General features: G+C 41.3%; 1 protein-coding gene across 2 annotated transcripts in view; it reads left to right on the top strand.

The window, feature by feature from the left end:
- The first annotated feature begins 396 nt into the window (after window positions 1–396).
- LOC134572891 (H(+)/Cl(-) exchange transporter 5) overlaps window positions 397–6000 on the top strand; it is a 100580-nt gene continuing 94976 nt past the window's right edge. Inside the window, exons 1-2 of one of the 2 annotated variants that reach the window (XM_063432182.1) lie at window positions 397–633; window positions 1342–1456. The gene's annotated coding sequence lies outside the window, so the exon portion shown is untranslated. Of the gene's footprint in view, window positions 634–674; window positions 691–1341; window positions 1457–6000 lie in introns of those variants that run through there. The other variant, XM_063432183.1, reaches the window with a different exon arrangement.

Genomic DNA, 6000 nt, shown 5'->3' with positions numbered 1-6000 from the left:
TCCTAGAAAAGAGGGATATAACTAGAAAAAAAAAGAGGGACAGATGGATTTGAGCATAAAGTAGGGACTGTCCCTCCTACATAGGGACACTTGGTAGGTATATAAATGTATTATTAAATGGTAACATTAAACTAATACATTTATATAATACAATACCAAGCAATGCTTTGGATGAACAAGTAAAAACGAAATAGTGTGATGGATACCACTAATTGAACCACATGTCTGTCCATTACAGATTCTTGTAGTCTGTATAAAAAAAAATGCTCAACATTTTATGTTAATAAAGTTAAATGTGGAAAGAGAGACAGAAAAAAAATAATAAACGCAGAGCTCTAAACCCGGAAGTAGGAAATCCTGGGCGTGAGGAGACGCCTGATTGGCTACGTCGTTTGCGCTACGCCCAAGAAAGCTTGGTTACCAGCGCCTGGTTGCGGAGACGCAGTTTTTTTTTTCCTTCTCATTGGCTGCGCCCAGTTTACAAGAATTGCGAGGCGTGAGTGACAGCGTAAACGGGATGCTGGCGGCTTGTGACTGATGACGTCACGTGTGGGCGGGGCTATGTAGTGTGACAGGGGACATGCTGTGGTTGGATGGTGAGGATCACATGTACCAATTCCTGTACTGAGTGAGGTAAGCAGCACTGTGGATGTATAGATATTTTACACTTTCTATATGGCTACATGGAAGGTAATGGGTGCCCTTTACACACAGGCCTGTATTCAGCCTGCCATTATACAGCTGGGCAGCTCCTTGCTCACTTTGCAGGACTGTGTGTAGTTATGGGGACATGTCATTAACCCCTTAAGGAGCAACACAACAATAATTCTGTCTTAATTAAGTGACCCTTAAAGACCTTGAAATATAAAAATACAAATGGCCTATTCATATGAAATAGTAATGGTACATGGGTAGAATATGCCATATTGCTATTGGGTGTTTAGAGACCAGGTTAAAATGAGGATATTAAATGGCATTGGTCCTTAAGGGGTTAAATTATCTAACCTAATCTTCACTGATATCTCTGTATTTAGGTCTGCAGATGGTAGGTTACTTTTTTTTTTTCTACATCATCTTTTCATTATTTGATTTTACATCGTTTCACTAATTTCTCCCTATATTGTGACTTGCAATGTCCTATAGTGAGAATATCCTCACCGTATGCTGCTTCTTCACTGTCTAATAACTATATGGATTTGTCCGTATTTCTTCTTGCATACAGGATATAAGAATGTTCAATTGAATTGGTCTTCCTTCCCTCTTTATTGATTCTCCTTTTTTTTTTCAGTTTACCCCATCCAAGCTGTGCTGACATATTTGTTTCTGTGTTATCTTTTTTAGGCATATCACACATCAATGAGTCTCAGTTCACAGGGGATGTCATTAATCTGACTATAATCATGGATTTCTAGCAAGAACAAAATGACTATTTATTTAACAGCTTAAGACTCAGGAGGTAAGCAGTACCTATGTGTTTCTCACTTGTGATCCATCTCTCTGTAACCTTTGTAACACTCCTTCATAAACACCACAGCAAAAGTCACAGTTTAACCATTTAATCATTTTCACTTTTAAATGCATTATGTTATTGGAGATACTCCGCTAACAAGTATACATTCTCTAGCTCTATGAATAGAATTAATGGAAAACTTTAAGGACAATATTAATTTGCAAAAAAAAATAAAAAATCCAGTTACTATGTGAAAGTCACACTGTGGGTAGACTGGTTTTGTTTCCCTATCATATGTATTACAAACCATATACACATTTTTATGGTTTGTCTTGCTGATATCCGTGCCAGAACTATAGAACCATATGCATATGCTAACATTGCAGCTCTCTTTAAAGCAGTGGGTTTTAACCCCTGGTATGACCCACAATTTGGACCCAATGAGAAAATGCAGTGTTTACATTACAGCCTAGTGATAACTTCACTGGCCACTCCTTAGATGGGTGTTGGAGATCCTTCCTGTGTCATGGCACCTAAAATGCATCCAAACATTCAGTGTCTCCACCCTCTGCTTGCAGACACTGAACTTTCCTCGTAGAGATGCATTGATTCAGTTCATCTCTATGAGGAGATGCTGATTGGCCAGGGCTGTGTTTGAATTGTGCTGGCTCTGCCCCTGATCTGCCTCTTTGTCAGCCTCAGCCAATCCTATGGGGAAGTATTGTGATTGGATCAGGCTACCACTTCTGCTGATGGCAGTGGGCATGGACAAAGTAAGCAGCTGCAGACTTGAATACAAGTACATTCTTACTATATTTAGGGAGGCATGAGGGGAGGGGGGGGCTAGATTGTGGTTTTAACCCTGTAGGGTCAGGAATCCATGGTAACCTTTAACCCCTTAAGGACACATGACATGTGAAATGTCGTGATTCACTTTTATTCCAGAAGTTTGGTCCTTAAGGGTAAGGGGTTAATGAAGGGCTTTTGCAGAATTAAATATTTTCTAATATATAGCGCAGCCAATGATTTGGCCATTGAGACACTTTTAAAATAAAAGATTGGGTAACCAAGCACCAATATTGTAAACCACATGGATCTTTGGAAAGAAATACACAATTGCTTTAAAGGGTATAAGTACTAGCAAAAACATAACAGGAATAGATCCATTGCAAACCTGGATATAAATGAATGTATTTTTATTTGCTCAAGCTCTGCTGTTCTGACATTTTAGTTCTTTTTTTGTTTTGTTTTTTGTTTTATACTCCCACCCTAATACTTGGGCTGGTAAATACAATAGTCTCCTTATTTCTGCAAATATTTGTTTAAGGAATACTCAGGGCACCATACCAACTTAATTGAAATGAAATTGTTATGGTGCCAATATGTCCCTGTCGCTGATTTACCTTTAGGAATTAAACTGTTCACAGACTTTTTTAACCCCAAAGTCTACTTGCTAGCACAGTTTTTTGCTGCCCCTCCAAAACCTGTCTTCTGAAAATCTTTAAAACGGAAGCCTCTTTGCAAACAGTCAAAATTAAGTACTAAGTAAATGGTATTGCATACCTCCTCACACAGTCACACGTTTTGTTTATAGGACAGTGAAAAGAACAATAAATGATCAGTCACTTTGTACCAAGTAGTCTCTTTAGTTCTGGAGCAAAAGCACAGTTTTGAAAATGGTTTGAAAAACAATAGAACGTTTTTAAATTAATTCATTAAACAATCAATCCATTGCAGTTAATTGAAAACCAAACTGTAAATTTGAGCCTAAAACCTGCAAACTTACTATAGCTTAGTTATATATTTTTTCCCCTCTTTTTTTCAAATTGGTTTCAATTAAAGGGACACTATAGTCACCTGAACAACTTTAGCTTAATGAAGCAGTTTTGGTGTATAGAACATGCCCCTGCAGGCTCACTGCTCAATCCTCTGCCATTTAGGAGTTAAATCCCTTTGTTTATGAACTCTAGTCACACCTCCCTGCATGTGACTTGCACAGTCTTCCATAAACACTTCCTGTAAAGAGAGTCCTATTTAGGCTTTCTTTATTGCAAGTTCTGTTTAATTAAGATTTTCTTATCCCCTGCTATGTTAATGGCTTGCTAGACCCTGCAAGAGCCTCCTGTATGTGATTAACGTTCAATTCAGAGATTGAGATACAATTATTTAAGGTAAATTACATCTGTTTGAAAGTGAAACCAGTTTTTTTTTTTTTCATGCAGGTTCTGTCAGTCATAGCCAGGGGAGGTGTGGCTAGGGCTGCATAAACAGAAACAAAGTGATTTAACTCCTAAATGACAGTGAATTGAGCAGTGAAATTGCAGGGGAATGATCTATACACTAAAACTGCTTTATTTAGCTAAAGTAATTTAGGTGACTATAGTGTTCCTTTAACTACATAGATTTTCAATTCAGTGTTTAGTGAATAAAGCATTTTGTCAGATGGATGTGTGTTTAATAACCAGGAAATATGGGATTAATTAACATTCTGCAGAATAAAATGCATGGCAGTAACATTTAGAAGCCATGAACCAAAATCTGTTTTAAATAGCTGTAGGTTTTTTTTTTTTTTTTGCAGTGCATATTAGTTTGACATACGTGCACAAGGTACCCCAACGGCAATCCTCACGCAATGTTTAGACATCTGTTACAAAGGGGTAGTTGAAAATACATGCACAATTTTTGTTTAAGCAGATAGTCTTGTGTAACTCTAGTGAACTATGGTAAGAAAGTGTACTTGGTAAAACAGGCTAGATATGACAGTTCCTTTAGATTAGCAATTAGGCTCCTGTTTGGCTGACTCATAAGGTGGCTATACATCTCTCTTGCCTACCTAAGCTATGAGTGGGTGATTACATGTTGTGCTAGTCTTAAGCTAGAGTGTGAGTGACGTGAAAATAATAAAGCATCAACAAAATGATAAAAGAACATATATGAGATATATAGGTGCAACATCAACGTTTAGGATTAGGCTTGCCACTGGCCAGGTCTGCGGGAAGCAGTGTGTTCTTAGTGTCCAGTCAGGGTTATTCACCCTACTCCCGACGCTTTGAGGGTATAGCTGGCGTGGTGGCTCGCTTGTTGCCTTGCTCTCAGTAACCCGGGGGTGCAGAGGAGCGCTTCTCCGGTGAGGAGGTCTGGTTCACTCGTTGGGTGCGTTATAGTCACGGTCGTGGGTCTTACTTTTGGCTGTGGGTCCGCTTTGGGGCTCTTGCCTTGTCTGGCGTTGCTGGTTGGTCCCGCTGCGTTATGTTTCTCCGGGGCTTATGTTGCAGCTTTGTTTGTAGGCGGTGTGGCCTTTGATGGGTGCAGGCGGGCGTTGCCCTGTATCGGGTTGCTGTTCCCGGGTCATATTTGCCCCTAGTGTGTCTCCAGATAGCGGCTTTTGGTTCGGCCCCTCTCTGTTGCCTGCCCGTCTCGCGTCGGGAGTCCGGGGGAACTTCCATGCCCCTCTCTCTGGCCTCCCGTGTCTGGCCCTGCAGTATGCTGTCGGGCTCTGTCATCGGTCCCGGAGGTCTCATACGTGCTTCCAGTTTTGCCCAGAATGCGGTGAAGATTCTGTTGAGTCTGAGCTCTGTTTCTCTAGCGGCATCGCTTGGTATTGTGGTGAGCGAGGCGTCCGCCATTTTGTGGGCCTGAGTCGCGTCCTCTGGGCTTTGTGGTCGTTCTGCTTGGGGACGGCTCATCCAACGGCTCGAGTTTGGGTGGCCCGGGATTACCCCCACCGGGCCATAGGGGGGGGAACGAGGTCTTCTGGTCAGGTTTCCAGCAGCTTTTGGCAGCGGGAGAGCGGCCGTTTCTCCCGCGCTCGCCATGCTTGGAGGCCGTTCCAGGGTGCTGGGTGTACTTTTCGTAGAGCCTCGCTTGACAGGTATCTGTGTGTGCATCCTGGTGTGCCCGTGCTCCAGGTGACCTTTGTTTTCAGTTTTGTCGCTTATTTTCTTATTAATTTCGCTTAGTTGGGTCCCTTCTGCCGGAGCTGTGGAGGCATGCATCCTCTCTGCTCGGCGGTCAGGCCCTGCCCCCCTATTAGAGTTACCTTGTGTGTTGGACCAGGTGGTAGAGAAGCTTTCCATGCAATAGCATTGCCTTGCAGTCTTCCAGTGTTGGCTGAACTTGTATCAAATGGGTACTATAGTAGCACTCTGCAATACTCCAGACAGTTTTTTTTACATTGGAGTCTTGGAGCCCTCTCAGACCTGTAAGTTCGGATCTCCTACACTGAGTGAAGCACACTGACAGCTTGATTGGAGCCCCTTTAAAATGAATCCAACACCTCACAGATTAACCACAGCTAAATCTAGCTGGACGTTTTTAAGTATTACTCACATCATAATTTTTCTAAGGAAATGGAAATTGTTTGGAAACTGATAATAAATTCATGGTTTGTTTTCTGTGGAATCAGATTTTGTCAAGTCAGCAACATATTCGTTACTCCTCCACAATGACTGTTTTGCAGAGTTGCTTTGAGAGAGATTTAAAATATTTGAAAATATAGCAGAGAAAAACTCATTAACATGTCTGTACTCAATATGAATACATTTAGAACT

The sequence above is a fragment of the Pelobates fuscus genome, chromosome 9 (genome assembly GCF_036172605.1).
Source record: "Pelobates fuscus isolate aPelFus1 chromosome 9, aPelFus1.pri, whole genome shotgun sequence".
Lineage (NCBI taxonomy): Eukaryota > Metazoa > Chordata > Amphibia > Anura > Pelobatidae > Pelobates > Pelobates fuscus.
Note: the sequence above shows the minus strand (reverse complement) of the source record. Positions and strands in the feature narration are given on the sequence as shown.